A 15377-nucleotide genomic window follows, 5' to 3' on the forward strand; every position below is an offset into this window, starting at 1 on the left:
AACATGGATGCAGCACTTTCTACCCCAGGCACTCAACAGAGCGGAGCTTGCTTCTGAGAGCATATGACAGTCTGCCCCTCCACTGCCTAGTGACAGAAAACTAGCATCTCTCATCAAACACCAACCCTTCAAATGTGAAGTAATGTCTGAATGCTCTCAAGTTTTGAAGGCAATAAATGAAGAGACTAGCGGAAAAAACCTAGATAGCATACTGAAAAGCAGAGACATTAATTTGCCAACAAAAGTCTGTCTAGTCAAGGCTATGGTTTTTCCAGTGGTCATGTATGGATGTGAGAGTTGGACTGTGAAGAAAACTGAGCACCGAAGAATGGATGCTTTTGAACTGTGGTGTTGGAGAAGACTCTTGAGAGTCCTTTGGACTGCAAGGAGATCCAACCAGTCCATTTTAAAGGAGATCAGTCCTGGGTGTTCATTGGAAGGACCAAAGTTGAAGCTGAAACTCTAATACTTTGGCCACCTCATGCGAAGAGTTGACTCATTGGAAAAGACCCTGATGCTTGGAGGGATTGGGAGCAGGAGGAGAAGGGGACAAGAGAATGAGATGGCTGGATGGCATCACCAACTCAATGGACATGAGTTAGAGTGAACTCCAGGAGTTGGTGATGGACAGGGAGGCCTGGCGTGCTGCAGTTCATGGGGTCGCAAAGAGTCAAACTCGACTGAGTGACTGAACTGAACTGAGGGGGAAAAAAAAACCACCAACCCTTCCTACTTGTCTCCTCCTACTGCTCCTGGTACATTGCTTACTCCTCATCTTATGATTAAATCATACCTGACTACTTGACATTTCTTCAAATGCACCATGAGTTTCCACCATTGAATGCTATTCCCTGCCTCTCTATTTAAGCCCTTACTTATCCTCAAAGTCCCACTTACATCCTGCATTCTTTACTCCCCAGGCAAATATAGCCCTCATCAGAATTCATCCCTCTCTACTCTACACTCCAACACTACTGTATTTAATACCGTATTATTAGTAGTACTTATAGTTTAATTAGTAATACAGCTAGGACTTTACACTTCTGCCTACTAGACTAAAACATCAGTTTCTTTAATTTCTTGAATGTCTTATTCATCTAAAGATCTCCAACAACTGGCATTTAAAAGGCTATCAGTAATATTTATTCAACTGAATATTCAACAGGCATTAGTGATGTACTGGATTCTATATAATAGAATTCTATATAATCATGAAAAATATGATTCTTGATCATAAGCTCTTATATCCCACAGTATATTATACAGATATTCCACGAATTATAATGGGGTTATGTCCCAATAAACCCATAATTTGAAAATACCATAAGTTGAAAATACATTTAATACACTTCACCCACTGAACATCCTAGCATCATTAGCCTACAGTTGGGCAAAATCATCTGACACAAAGCCTATTTTACAATAAAGTTTTTAATATCTCATGAAATTTACTACACACAGTACTAAAAGTGAAAAATAGAATGGTGTAAGTGTATTCGTTGTTTACCCTTGTGATTACATGGTTATTTGGGAGCTGAAGCTCACTGCTGCTGCCCAGTATCATAAGAAAGTACTATACTACATATAACTAGCCTAGGATAAAACTCAAAGGCCAGTTTCTATTGAATGTGGATCACTTTTGTATCATCATAAAGTCAAAAAATCTAAATTGAACCATGGTAAGTTGGAGACTGTATGAATAAACATAAACATTTAAACATTTAAGTGATTTATTACCTAAGGCACGATTGACAATCTTTTTTCTATAAAAGGCCAAATACTAAATATTCTAGGCCACATGTCGTCTAGTCACATACTCTTCTTTGTTTTCCTTTACACTTCTTTAAACATGTAAAGCCTTTCTCAGCTTGCAGGTTGTACAGACACAAGCCAAGAGCCAGACTTGGCCCAGGGATATAGTTTGCCACCCCTGATATAAGACAGAAGAACCCAATAAAACTTCCTGTAACATGAAAATGTTTTCTCTACTGTTCAACATAGTAGCCACTAATTTCATATGCAACATGTGAAATAGGCTACTCTGACTGAAGAACTAAATTTAAAAATTTACCTCATTTTAATTACTTTTAATTTAAATAGCCAATGTGGATATTGGTTTGCCTACATGAGTATATTGCTTAGAGATCATTCGAACTACCAACCCCTTGAATTGGTCCGAGTAGACTACTTGGGAACTAGACAGTTAGCAAGTAGAAAATGTAACTGTGATGATAGGTATCCTTGCTCAATATGATACAAGAAATCAGAAAGCCCCCAAAGTTGTCTGAGTATCATAAAAAAAAAATCTCTAAATATACACATTCAAAGCAAGGGAAAGATTTTCAGAGTTGGTGCTATATGAAATTGCTTTAGCTGTTAGGATTCAGAAAATCAAGGTCAATTCTAATCATCTACAAGGAGTCCCCAACCTGATAAACTTGAAAAAATATCTTTATTTTACCTGCTGAGAAATATATCTCCAATTCCTTTAAAACTTTTAAATGCCTCTGCCATCTCATCACCTTTCCTGAAAATATACTGCCCTTCAAAATAATGGGGGCCTAGACCTTCAAGAACTACAAGTTCAAGTGACCAATGAGGCATGTGCATTTAACCTCAGCTTAGTTGAACGCATTTGCTATGCTGCTAGCCTAGTGAGGGACCATGTGATGATAAGCTGATCATGGAGGGGTCAGACAAAACAGGAAGGTGTTGATGGATGGTGAGAAAGCAGTGGATCAAGGAATTTGTGGGTCTCCCTAGTCAAAGAGCTGTGGCAAAGGAAAACGAGAGCAAGTAAGCTGGAAGTATAGCAAGTGGTACATGGAGTAACTGAATGTTGAAACTGAGACTTCAGAATTGGAGCAGTCACTAGTGATGACAAGGTCCAAGATGAAATTTGGCTGCAATGTGGTGGAAAATGATATGTAGTTGGAAATGAGGAAGTAAAAGAATGAGAGGCCAGGGTGTCAGATGGGTCATCTGTTGTATATGCTGAAGACATGAAAAATGATGATAGAATTAGGGCCAGGAGCCAAAGTTTTCAGGGAACTATGGGTTGGTGTGGGGTGACATAAATGCAGTGAAGTAAATATTGCCCAGTTGTGTCCAACTCTTTACAACCCCATGGACTGTAGCCTTCCAGACTCTTCTGTCCATGGGATTCCCCAGGCAATAATACTGGAGTAGGTTGCCATTTCCTTCTCCAGGGGATCTTCCTGGCCCAAGGATAGAACCCAGGGGTTGCGTACTGCAGGCAGATTCTTTACCGTCTGAGCTACCAGAGGTAAATAAGACAGGTTAATAGACGGCACAGCCAGACTATGTCCCTCCAACTCTATTTACAAGCTTCCTTCTGGGGAAACGCTGGAGTCAGAACACAAGATCAGCTTGTGCTGAGACCTCTTCCAATTAAGAGCCTCTGCCTAACTTAGTTCATCCGAGGTCAGGGCCACTTCCTGTGTTAGCCATTGAACACAACTGAATCTCCTATGCTATTCCAGTCCACCAAAGGTATCCATCCTGAGTGCCTGGAACTGGAGACCTATAACCCTCTCCTTTTGAGCGAGAGTCTGAAAAGGACTTTTAGCAGTCAGGGCTCTGCAGGAAAACAGGGAACACAGCCAACAGATGGGTGTGTATATGTAAAGGCTACCAAGGTGGCTCAGTGGTAAAGAATTTGCCTTCCAGTGCAGAAGACGTGGGTTCAATCCCTGAATGGGGAAGATCCCCTAGAGAAGCAAATGGCAACCCATTCCAGTATTCTTGCCTGGGAAATCCCATGGACAGAGGAGCCTGGTGGGCTACAACCCATGGGTTCACAAAGAGTTGGACACAACTGAGCACACACACACGTGTTTGGGGGCAGGGGAAACTGTTATTTCAAGAAACTGACAAATTCTGAAAATCTACAGGGTAGGCTCACAAGCTAAAGATCCAGGGAAGGGTTGAAGCTGCAGTTCAAGTCTGAAACCAGTCAGCTGGCAAAATTTCCTCTTCCTCAGAGGAAGTCAGTCTTTTTCCTAAGGCTTGCAACTGTTTGGATGAGGCCCACCCTCATTATATAGGGCAATCTGCTTTACTCAAAGTCTGCTGATTTAAAGGTTAATCTCATCTTAAAACATACCTTCACAGAAACACGGAGGACTGAGAGCGGGAAATGATACAACGTATATAGGATTTTAATTTAAATGTGTACACCTTCAAACAATGTTTGCTAACTCAGAAGATATCATTACTTCTGAGTTATCCCCAGGCAAAGTGAACCAATCCCTTGCATGAAACTATGCATGGATATTCTGTAATGCTTGCCAGTCTTGCCTTTTTATGGAGTCAATACTTCTTCATTCCCATCTTACTTTCTCGACGGAACTGTACTTTCTCATTACCTGTCCTAATCTCTGCTTTTTTTCATGAAAATTAAGTGCACTTTTGCCTTCAAGGAGTATGCTCACCCACTAGGAGACACAGACAGGTAATTTACATATCTTTAAAAGAGGGTCAAGTGAAATACTTGTTAACTCAAGACCTCCCACATCTCTGTTTTTAGAAAGTTTCTACTGAACTCTCATGAGTGCAGAAGATGCTAGCTACCCCTAAACTTAAGAGTACTACTACATGGATTACAGGCATAAGTCAGAGATACTGTGGGCTTAGTTCCAGATCACTGCAATAAAGAAATATCACAGTAAAGGAATTCATATGAATTTTTTGGTTCCCCAGTGCATATAAAAGTTATGTTCACGCTATACTATAGGCTACTATACATGCAAAAGCATTTTGTCTAAAAAAATACATACCTTAATTTTAAAATACTTATTATTGCTAAAAAAAATGCGAATGCTAACCATCATCAGAGCCTTCAGTGAGCTGTACTCTTTCTGCTGGTGGAGAGTCTTGCCTCAGTATTGAGTGCTGCTGACCAACAGTGATGGTTCCTAAAGGTTAGGGTGGTTGTGGCAATTTCTTAAAATAAGACAATAATGAAGTTTGCCTTATCATTTGACTTATTCTTTCATGAATAATTTTCTGTAGCAGGCATGCTACACTGGTTGACAGCATTTTACTTACAGTAGAACTTTTTTAAAAATTGAAGCCAATCTTTTCAAGCCCTGCTGCTACTTTACCAACTAAGTTTATGTAATATTCTAAACCCTTTCCTTTAATTTCAACAATATTCATAGCATCTTCACCAGCAGTAGTTTCCATGTAGAGAAAACATTTTCTTTGCTCATCCATAAAGAGGAACTCTTCATTTGTCACAGTTTTATCATGAGATCGCAGCAATTCAGTCACATCTTCCGCCTCTGCTTCTAATTCTAGTTCTCTTGCTGTTTCACCATATCATCAGTTATTTCCTCCACTGAAGTCTTGAACCCCTCAAAGTCAGGCATGAAGACTGAAACCAACTTCTTCCGAACTCCTATTAATGTTGACATTTTTACCTCTTCCCAGTGAACCACAAATGTTCTTAATGCATCTGGAATGGCATATCCTATCCAGAAGATTTTCAACTGACTTTTTCCAGATCCATCAGAGGAATCACCATCTATGGCAGCAATAGTCTTATAAATATATTTCTTAAATAAGAAGATTTGGAAGTTGGAATTTGTCCTTAATCCATGGGCTGTACAATGGATACTGTGTTAGTAGGCATGGAAATGGCATGAACTCTCATTGTATATCTCCATTAGAGCTCTTAGGTGACCAGGTATATTGTCAATGAGCAGTCATATTTTGAAAGCAACCTGTTTTTCTGAGCAGTAGGTCTCAACAGTTGGCTTAGAATATTCAATAAGCCATGTTATAAACAGATGTGCTGCCATTCAGGCGTTGCTGTTCCCTTTACAGAGCACAGGCAGAATAGATGGCGCACAATTCTTAAGGGCCATAGGATTTTCAGAACAGTAAATGAGCAGTGGCTTCAACTTCAAGTTATCAGAAGCATTAGACCCTAATAAGAGTCAGCCTATCCTTCAAGAACTTGAAGCCAGACATTGACTTCACCTCTCTAGCTGTGAATGTCCTGCTGCTGCTGCTGCTAAGTCACTTCAGTTGTGTCTGACTCTGTGCGACCCCATAGACGGCAGCCCACCAGGCTCCCCCGTCCCCAGATGGCATCTTTTCCAATAGAGGGCTGTTACAGCTACATTGAAAATCTGTTATGTACTGTAGTCTCCTACATGAATTATCTTGGCTAGATTTTCTGGAAAGCTTGCTGAAACTTCTATATCATCACTTGCTGCTTCAGCTGGCAATTTTATGTTATAGAGATAGCTTCTTTTCTTAAATCTCAAGTACCAACCTCTGCCAGCTTCAAACCTTTCTTCAATAGCTTCCTTAACTCTCTCAGCTTTCAGATAATTGAAGATAGGGTCTGTCTCTGGATTAGCCTTTGGCTTCCCGGGATATTGTAACTAGCTTGATTTTCGATCCAGATTTCTCCATATCAGCAATACGGCTGTTTTGCTTTCGTAGCCTTTCTATGTTTATGTTTAACTTCCTTCAAAAACTTTAGCTTTGAATTTGCAGCCTGGTTAACTATTGGGGGTGAGGGGCCTAGTGTTCAGCCTCTCCTGGCTTTTGCGTGCCTTCCTCACTAAGCTTAATCATTTCTGACCTTTGATTTAAAGTGAAAAATGTGTAACTCCTTCTTTGACCTGAAAACTTAAAAGACCATTTTAGAATGAGTTGACCCAATTATAATATGGCTGTGTCTCAGGAAATGGGTAGGCCCAAAGAGAGGGAGAGAGATGGCGGGTCAGCTGGCAGTTGGAGCAGGCAAAATACAAAAAACCTTTATCAAGTAAGTCAACACTGGTACACGGATGATGTCTATGGCACCCCAAATCAATTACAACAGAAAATCTAAAATCACCGATCACAAATCACCATGACCAACATCACAACAATGAAAAAGTTTGAAATGTAAGAATTACCAAGATACAACGCAGAAACACAGAGTGATCAAAAGCTTTTGAAAAAACAATGTACCTATAGACTTCATTGATGCAAAGGTTGCCGTGGACCTTCTGTTTGTTAAAAAAAAAAAAAAAAAATTCAGGGTCTATGAAGTGAAGTGCAATAAAACAAGGTATGCCTGTATATCTTATCAACTAGAGGCAAACTGGTTATTGTTTTGGCAGAAGTCTATTACAACGCAAAGCACCTAGCATAGAGTAGCATCTTTTATTCCTGTGCTGGAGATGAATACTTGCAAACAAATTCCTAGACAGTGATCATCTTTGTCTAAGAACTACGTGGTATCTGCTGCCTGAGTTACAGTGGAGCTGCTATTTAAAAATGTGAATTTATTGTCTGACTCCTGGACTTATTAAAGTGCTTTCAGTGGAGACTTTAAAGAACTCAAAGTAAAATAAAAGACCATCCCTTTCCATCCCAGAAATGTTCCCATTAATGTTGCTCAAATAATTCTGCATGTACTGAGTAGTGTTTCATCTTCTAGTATTATACAGAAATTAGGAGGACAACTAACCACCCAAGGAGCCTGCCTTATGAAGAAATGGTCTATCTTTGATTGACAGAGCAAGCTCAACCTGGAGTAGAAAAGTGAACAGCTTATGCAGACCATCTGGAAATAAAGGAAGGAAAGTATACCTTTTGGAATTGTGGGCTGATAATAACAGGAAGCTGAAGTGGCCATGGAAGTATAAGGACATAGGCAAGTTCAACTGAACCTCAAAAATGTGTGGATGGAAACTGGTTAGGTGCATTGGATAAGCAGTCAAATTCTTTTCATCCCACATCCTGAAGAGAATCTTAGTTTAAAAAGAATATATAAATGTGTACTATTCTGGAAATGCTAAATGCTCTCAATATGGAAACAAGTCATTTTGCCAAAATCTACCTTACTTCTGCCAACCTTGCCTTTTCTTCACTTATCGCTAATACTGCAACTTCAGTAAGAGTAAAGCTTTGAGTAAGAATAAAATTTATGAGACTTCCTCTACTCAATGAAGTTCAACAATTCCACTTAGACAAACTGTTAATTGATGTGTCACTTTCAAATTCTGTCGTGTTGAAATGGCTTAATGCCCTAAGGATTTTGGACTTCATAAGTACAACTCTCTGGGAATCTCCCATTCAACCAGCAGAGTGCTAGTAAGCAGGAAGGAGGAAAAAAAAAACAAAAAACAAAAAAAAAACAGTGTCCAAGGCAAAGCCACTGATTTTATTTCCAGTACTCTCTATGTAAGGCAATTCAAACTGAAGACAACATTCTCTCCTATCCTTTGCTTTTTTTCATAATCAAAATATACTAAGGTAAGGACACTTAAAAGCAGTAGGTTTTCTACAAGTGGATCATTAGCAATTGAATGTGACCCCAACAAAATGATTAACTTTACCATCACTTAAGGACGGAAAATGAAATAATTTCATCTATTTATTTAAGTCATTTCTTCAAGAATGAAAAACTCAACAATGAATTTTTTTAGCCTTCAGTTCAGTCCCTTAGTCGTGTCCAACTCTTTGCAATAACGTGGACTGCAGCACGCGAGGCCTCCTTGTCCATCACAAACTCCTGGAGTTTACTCAAACTCATGTCCATTGAGTCGGTGATGCCATCCAACCATCTCATCCTCTGTCGTTCCCTTCTCCTCCCGCCTTCTTTCCCAGCATCAGGGTCTTTTCCAATGAGTCAGCTCTTCCCATCAGGTGGCCAAAGTACTGGAGTTTCAGCTTTAGCATCAGTCCTTGCAATGAATATTCAAAACTGATTTCCTTTAGGATGGACTCATTGGATCTCCTTGCAGTCCAAGGGATTGTCAAGAGTCTTTTCCAACACCACAGTTCAAAAGCATTAGTTCTTCAGCGCTCAGCTTTCTTTATAGTCAAACTCTCACATCCATACATGACTGCTGGAAAAACCATAGCTTTCACTAGATGGGCCTTTGTTGGCAAAGAAATGTTTCTGCTTTTTAATATGCTGTCTAGGTTTGTCATAATTTTTCTTCCAAGGAACAGGCATCTTTTTATTTCATGGCTGCAATCACCATCTGCAGTGATTTTGGAGCCCCCCAAAATTTAATCTGTCACTGTTTCCACTGTTTCCTCATCTATTTGCCATGAAGTGATGAAACCAGATGCCATGATCTTAGTTTTCTGAATGTTGAATTTTAAGCCAACTTTTTCACTCTCCTCTTTCACTTTCATCAAGAGGTTCTTTAGTTCTTCTTCACTTTCTGCCATAACGGTGGTGTCAACTGCATATCTTGGGTTATTAATATTTCTCCTGGCAATCTTGATTCCAGCTTGTGCTTCATCCAGCCCAGCATTTCACATGATGGACTCTGCATATAAGTTAAATAAGCAGGGTGACAACATATAGGAGTACATCAAGGTTGTATATCGTCACCCTGATTATTGTACTCCTTTTCTGATTTGGATACCAGTCTGTTGTTCAATGTCCAGCTCTAACTTGCTTCTTGACCTTTATACAGATTTCTCAAGAGGCAGGTAAGGCAGTCTGGTATTCCCATCTCTTTCAGAATCTTCCACAGTGTATTGTGATCCACACAGTCAAAGACTTTGGCATAGTCAATAAAGCAGAAGTAGATGCTTTTCTGGAACTCTCTTGCTTTTTTGATGATCCAACACATGTTGGCAATTTGATCTCTGGTTCCTCTGCCTTTTCTAAATCCAGCTTGAACATCTGGAAGTTCACGGTTCACATACTCTTGAAGTCTGGCTTGGACAATTTTGAGCATTACTTTGCTAGTGTGTGAGATGAGTGCAATTGTGCAGTAGTTTGAGCATTCTTTGGCATTGCCTTTTTTGGGGGATTGCAATGAAAACTGACATTTTCCAGTCCTGTGGCCACTGCTGAGTTTTCCATATTTGCTGGCATATTGAGCACAACACTGTCACAGCATCATCTTTCAGGATTTGAAATAGCTCAGCTGGAATTCCATCACCTCCACTAACTTTGTTAATAGTGATGCTTCCTAAGGCCCACTTGACTTCACATTCCAGGATGTCTGGCTCTAGGTGAGTGATCACATCATCGTGATTATATGGTTTGTGAACATCTTTTTTAATAGTTCTTCTGTGTATTCTTGCCACCTCTTCTTAATATCTTCTGATTCTGTTAGGTCCATACCATTTCCATCCTTTATTGAGCCCATCTTTGCATGAAATGTTCCCTTGGTATCTCTAATTTTCTTAAAGAGATCTCTAGTCTTCCCATTCTATTGTTTTCCTCTATTTCTTTGCACTGATCACTGAAGAAGGCTTTATCTCTCCTTGCTATTTTTTGGAACTCTGCATTCAAATGCGTATATATTTCCTTTTCTCCTTTGCCTTTCACTTCTTTTCATAGCTCTTTGTAAGGCCTCCTGAGACAACCGTTTTGCTTTTTTGCATTTCTTTTCCATGGGGATGGTCTTGATCACTGCCTCCTGTACAGTGTCACGAATCTCCGTCCATAGTTCTTCAGGCACTCTGTCTATCAGATCTAATCCCTTGAATCTATTTGTCACTTCCACTGTATATTCGTAAGGGATTTGATTTAGATCATACCTGAATGGTTTAGTGGTTTTCCCTACTTTCTTTAAGTCTGAATTTGGCAATAAGGAGACCATGATCTGAGCCAGAGTCAGCTCCTGATCTTGTTTTTGCTCACTGTATAGAGTTTCTCCATCTTTGGCTGCAAAAAATATAATCAGTCTGATTTTGATAATGACCATCTGGTGATTTCAATTTAGAGTCTTGTGTTGTTGGAACAGGCTGTTTGCTACAACCAGTGTGTTCTCTTGGCAAAACTCTACTAGCCTTTGCCCTGCTTCATTCTGTACTCCAAGGCCAAATTTGCCTGTTACTCCAGGTGTTTCTTGACTTCCTACTTTTGCGTTCCAATCCCCTAAAATGAAAAGGACATCTTTTGGGGGTGTTAGTTCCAGAAGGACTTGTAGGTCTTCATCAATTCAGTTCAGTCGCTCAGTCGTGTCTGACTCTTTGCAACCCCATGAATCTCAGCACGCCAGGCCTCCTTGTCCATCATCAACTCCCGGAGTTCACTCAGACTCGTGTCCATCGAGTCAGTGATGCCATCCAGCCATCTCATCCTCTGTCGTCCCCTTCTCCTCCTGCCCCCAATCCCTCCCAGCATCAAAGTCTTTTCCAATGAGTCAACTCTTCACATGAGGTGGCCAAAGTACTGGAGTTTCAGCTTTAGCATCATTCCTTCCAAAGAAATCCCAGGGCTGATCTCCTTCAGAATGGACTGGTTGGATCTCCTTGCAGTCCAAGGGACCCTCTACAGTCTTCTCCAACACCACAGTTCAAAAGCATCAATTCTTCGGCTCTCAGCCTTCTTCACAGTCCAACTCTCATATCCATACATGACCACTGGAAAAACCATAGCCTTGACTAGACGGACCTTAGTCGGCGAAGTAATGTCTCTGCTTTTGAATATGCTATCTAGGTTGATCATAACTTTTCTTCCAAGGAGTAAGCGTCTTTTAATTTCATGGCTGCAATCACCATCTGCAGTGATTTTGGAGCCCCAAAAAATAAAGTCTGACACTGTTTCCACTGTTTCCCCATCTATTTCCCATGAAGTGATGGGACTGGATGCCTTGATCTTCATTTTCTGAATATTGAGCTTTAGGCCAACTTTTTCACTCTCCACTTTCACTTTCATCAAGAGGCTTTTTAGTTCCTCTTCACTTTCTACCATTCAAATTCAGCTTCTTCAGCATTATTGGTAGGGGCATAGTCTTGGATTCCCGTGATATTGAATGGTTTGCCTTGGAATCAAGCAGAGATCATTCTGTTGTTTTTGAGATTGCATCCAACTACTGCATTTCAGACTCTTTTGTTGACCCTGATGGCCTCTTCATTTCTTCTTAGGGATTCTTGCACACAGTAGTAGATATAACGGTCATCTGAGTTAAGTTCCCCCATTCCAGTCCATCTTAGTTTGCTGATTCCTAGAATGTCAACGTTCACTCTTGCCATCTCTTGTTTGACCACTTCTAATTTGCCTTGATTCATGGACCTAACATTCCAGGTTCCTATGCAATATTGCTCTTTACAGAATCGGACCTTGCTTCTATCACCAGTCACTTCCACAACTGGGTGTTGTTTTTGTTTTGGCTCCATCTGTTCATTCTTTCTGGAGTTAGTTCTCCACTGATCTCCAGTGGCTTATGGGGCACCTACCAACCTGGGGAGACCATCTTTCAGTATCCTATCTTTTTGCCTTTTCATACTGTTCATGAGGTTCTCAAGGCAAGAATACTGAAGTGATTTGCCATTCCCTTCTCCAGTGGACCATGTTTTGTCAGAACTCTCCACCATGATTTGTCCATCTTGGGAGTCCCTACAGGGAATGGCTTATAGTTTCACTGAGTTAGGCAAGGCTGTGGTCCATGTGATCAGATTGGTTAGTTTTCTGTGACTGTGGTTTTCACTCTGTCTGCCCTCTGATGGAGAAGGATAAGAGGCTAATGGAAGCTTCCTTATGGGAGAGATTGACTATGGGTGAAACTGGGTCGCCTTCTGATGGGAGGGGCCATGTCCAGTAAATCTTAAGCCCAATTTTCTGTTGAAGGGTGGGGCTGTGTTCCCTCCCTGTTGTTTGACCTGAGGCCAAACTATGGTAGAGGTAATGAAGATAATGTTGACCTCCTTCAAAAGGTCCCATGAATGCACAGCTATACTCAGTGCCCCCAACCCTGCAGCAGGGCACTGCCAACCCATGCCTCTGCCAGAGTCTCCTGGACATTCAAGGTGCTGGAGTGATGGTTGTGCAGCGCTGGAGCAGCTGTGAGGAGATACCCCATGTCCAAGGGTAGAGAAGCCCCAGCAAGATGGTAGGCACTGGAGCAGCAACTTCGCAGCACTGGAGCAACTTTGAGGAGATATCCCATGTCCAAGGGCAAAGGAGAAGCCCCAGCAAGACAGCAGGAGGGGCAAAATCACGTTTAGAATCAAAGCCCATATTCACCAGAGATGCTCAGAGGGCTCAAACACACCTTGAGTGCACCAGGACCCAGGGACCCCTCAGAGACTGAGACAGATCTGTGTTTGGGTGTCTCCTGAGGAGATACGGGTGAGCAGTGGACTGCTGTGGGGACAGGGGCTCTGGGTGCAGTAGTCCTGGGTGTGGCATAAGCCTTCTTGGAGGTCGCCATTAACCCACCATAGAGTGGCCAGAACTTACACAGGACTGGGGAAACAGTCTCTGGGAGGGCACAAACAGAACCCTGTGTGCACCAGGACCCAGGAGAAAGGAGCATTGACCCCACAACCGACTGACCCAGACTTGCCAGTGAATATTACTAGCATTAGAGTTTTTTAATATGGAGGACTAAGGCTTCCTGGAGATCTGCAGACAGAAAGAATTTAGCTGGCCTATGAATTTAAGTGAGAAAAAAAATGCATCTTCATTTTTGCTAGTGTCTGAAATGTGAAAGTTGCTCAGTCATGTCAAATTCTTTGCAACCCCATGGACTATCCATGGAATTCTCCAGGCCAGAATACAGGAGTGGGTAGCCTTTTCGTTCTGCAGGGGATCTTCCCAACCCAGGGATCAAACCCAGGTCTCCCGCATTGCAGATTCTTTACCAGCTGAGCTAAACTCTAATTAAAACTCAACATTTCCTTCAACCATAAATGTTGGCCACAAACCATGTGACAAATATTTTCATATCATATTACTTTTTTGTAGATATTTCCAAATATCATTAATACTTATCACTGCTTAAAAATTACAGTTATTATTAAACTCATCATTAGATTTGGTTTTTAATGCATTAATAAACATATTTCTGAATCAAAATGTTTATTAATTTTATAGCTGTTTCATTTTAATTCATTTTCTCTGCAATCACATATATTTTACGAGTTCGAAAGGATTAGAAGGTCCCCATCTACACTTTCTGAAATTAAGATTACTTTAAAAAAAAATTCTGCTTCTTAATGGTTTTCACAGTTTCTTTTTGAGTTTTACAGAAATATTTTAGGAACTGCTATCTCTCCTGCTATAACTGGATTAACATGTTTCTGTTTCTTTGTACCCACTCTTCTCTCTCCACAGAGAACACTTACTTCACCAGGGTTTAAGTCTTTTTTCTTTTTGTTCTCCACCTGTATTTGCTCAAGTTGTAGCTCTTAGATTTATATTGATTTTATTCTTCTATTTAGGAGGTATTTTCTATTTTTGAGTGCTTTATTTTGGTTCAATGTTTTTGGATAAAGACAAAGCTGGGGAGATGATTTCCAAGAAGTGCTCATGAGTGTTATATTCCCTGATTTCATGATATTGTGAGATATCTACAACAAATGTAATTCATTTGCACCTGTCCTCAAAGAGATTATAATGTCAAAAGAGACTTGAATTGGTAAATGAGCACACAGAGGCTGCATGGTGCTGGGAAGGTGGGCAGAGGAGGAGATGGGAGGGAAGATAGAGTGATTCAGGAAGATTTTCAAAGTGGAAATTGAGCCAAGCCTTGAGAAAGGAGCAAAGCTAAGGTCATCAGAGAAAAGAGGAAAAGGATATCTCGGGAAGTGGGTTAGGTAGTAGCAAAGACTCAGAGGTAAGGGAGCCTCTAGCATGTTGCAGGGACAGAGAAGCAGCCAATTTATCTGGAATGTGTGTGCTGAGGCTTATGTGTCAGAAAATTGAAACATATCCTCTGACAGAGTTTTGCACCACTTTGGCCATGAGAGGTACATTGGCATTTAGTCTCCTAGGGACTCCTGATCAATAAATCCATTGCTGCTACATAAATCCTTTTGCCCTTTGACCTCTGTGAAGTATTCAACAATCCTAACAACCAACCTTTCTGTTTGCAATCCTGTCTTCTCTTGGTCTGTCAGTTAGATCCTGAGCCTCGGGCCTCTCTGTCTGGGTCTTCTCTGTATTATCTGCTTCATCTGGCCAGAGCGTGACTAGGGTGCGCCCGTGGGCTCGGTCATTGGCTCTGTTCCCTTCTTCTTCTACCAACTTGCCCTGGAAAGTTCCTCCATCTACTCTCATCACATTAACTATCACCCCAAGGCCAGTAACTCCTAAATAAATATATGTAGTACAGACTGGCTCTCTCCTGAGCTCCAGTGGGATATCTCCAGCTGAGGATTCCAGATGCTCCTCACATTTAGCATGCCCCAAACTGGATCATCGAAAAAGCAAGAGAGTTCCAGAAAAACATCTATTTCTGCTTTATTGACTATGCTAAAGCCTAGACTGTGTGGATCACAATAAACTGTGGAAAATTCTTCAAGAGATGGGAATACCAGACCACCTGACCTGCCTCTTGAGAAACCTATATGCAGGTCAGGAAGCAAGAGTTAGAACTGGACATGGAACAACAGACTGGTTCCAAATAGGAAAAGGAGTATGTCAAGGA

At 40.9% G+C, this 15377-nt stretch overlaps 1 pseudogene; it reads right to left on the minus strand.

Annotated features, from left to right (window-relative positions):
- Nucleotides 1–4842: 4842 nt before the first annotated feature.
- Nucleotides 4843–15007, minus strand: LOC128052053 (tigger transposable element-derived protein 1-like; annotated as a pseudogene).
- Nucleotides 15008–15377: the final 370 nt, after the last annotated feature.

The sequence above is a fragment of the Budorcas taxicolor genome, chromosome 8, assembly GCF_023091745.1.
Source record: "Budorcas taxicolor isolate Tak-1 chromosome 8, Takin1.1, whole genome shotgun sequence".
NCBI lineage: Eukaryota > Metazoa > Chordata > Mammalia > Artiodactyla > Bovidae > Budorcas > Budorcas taxicolor.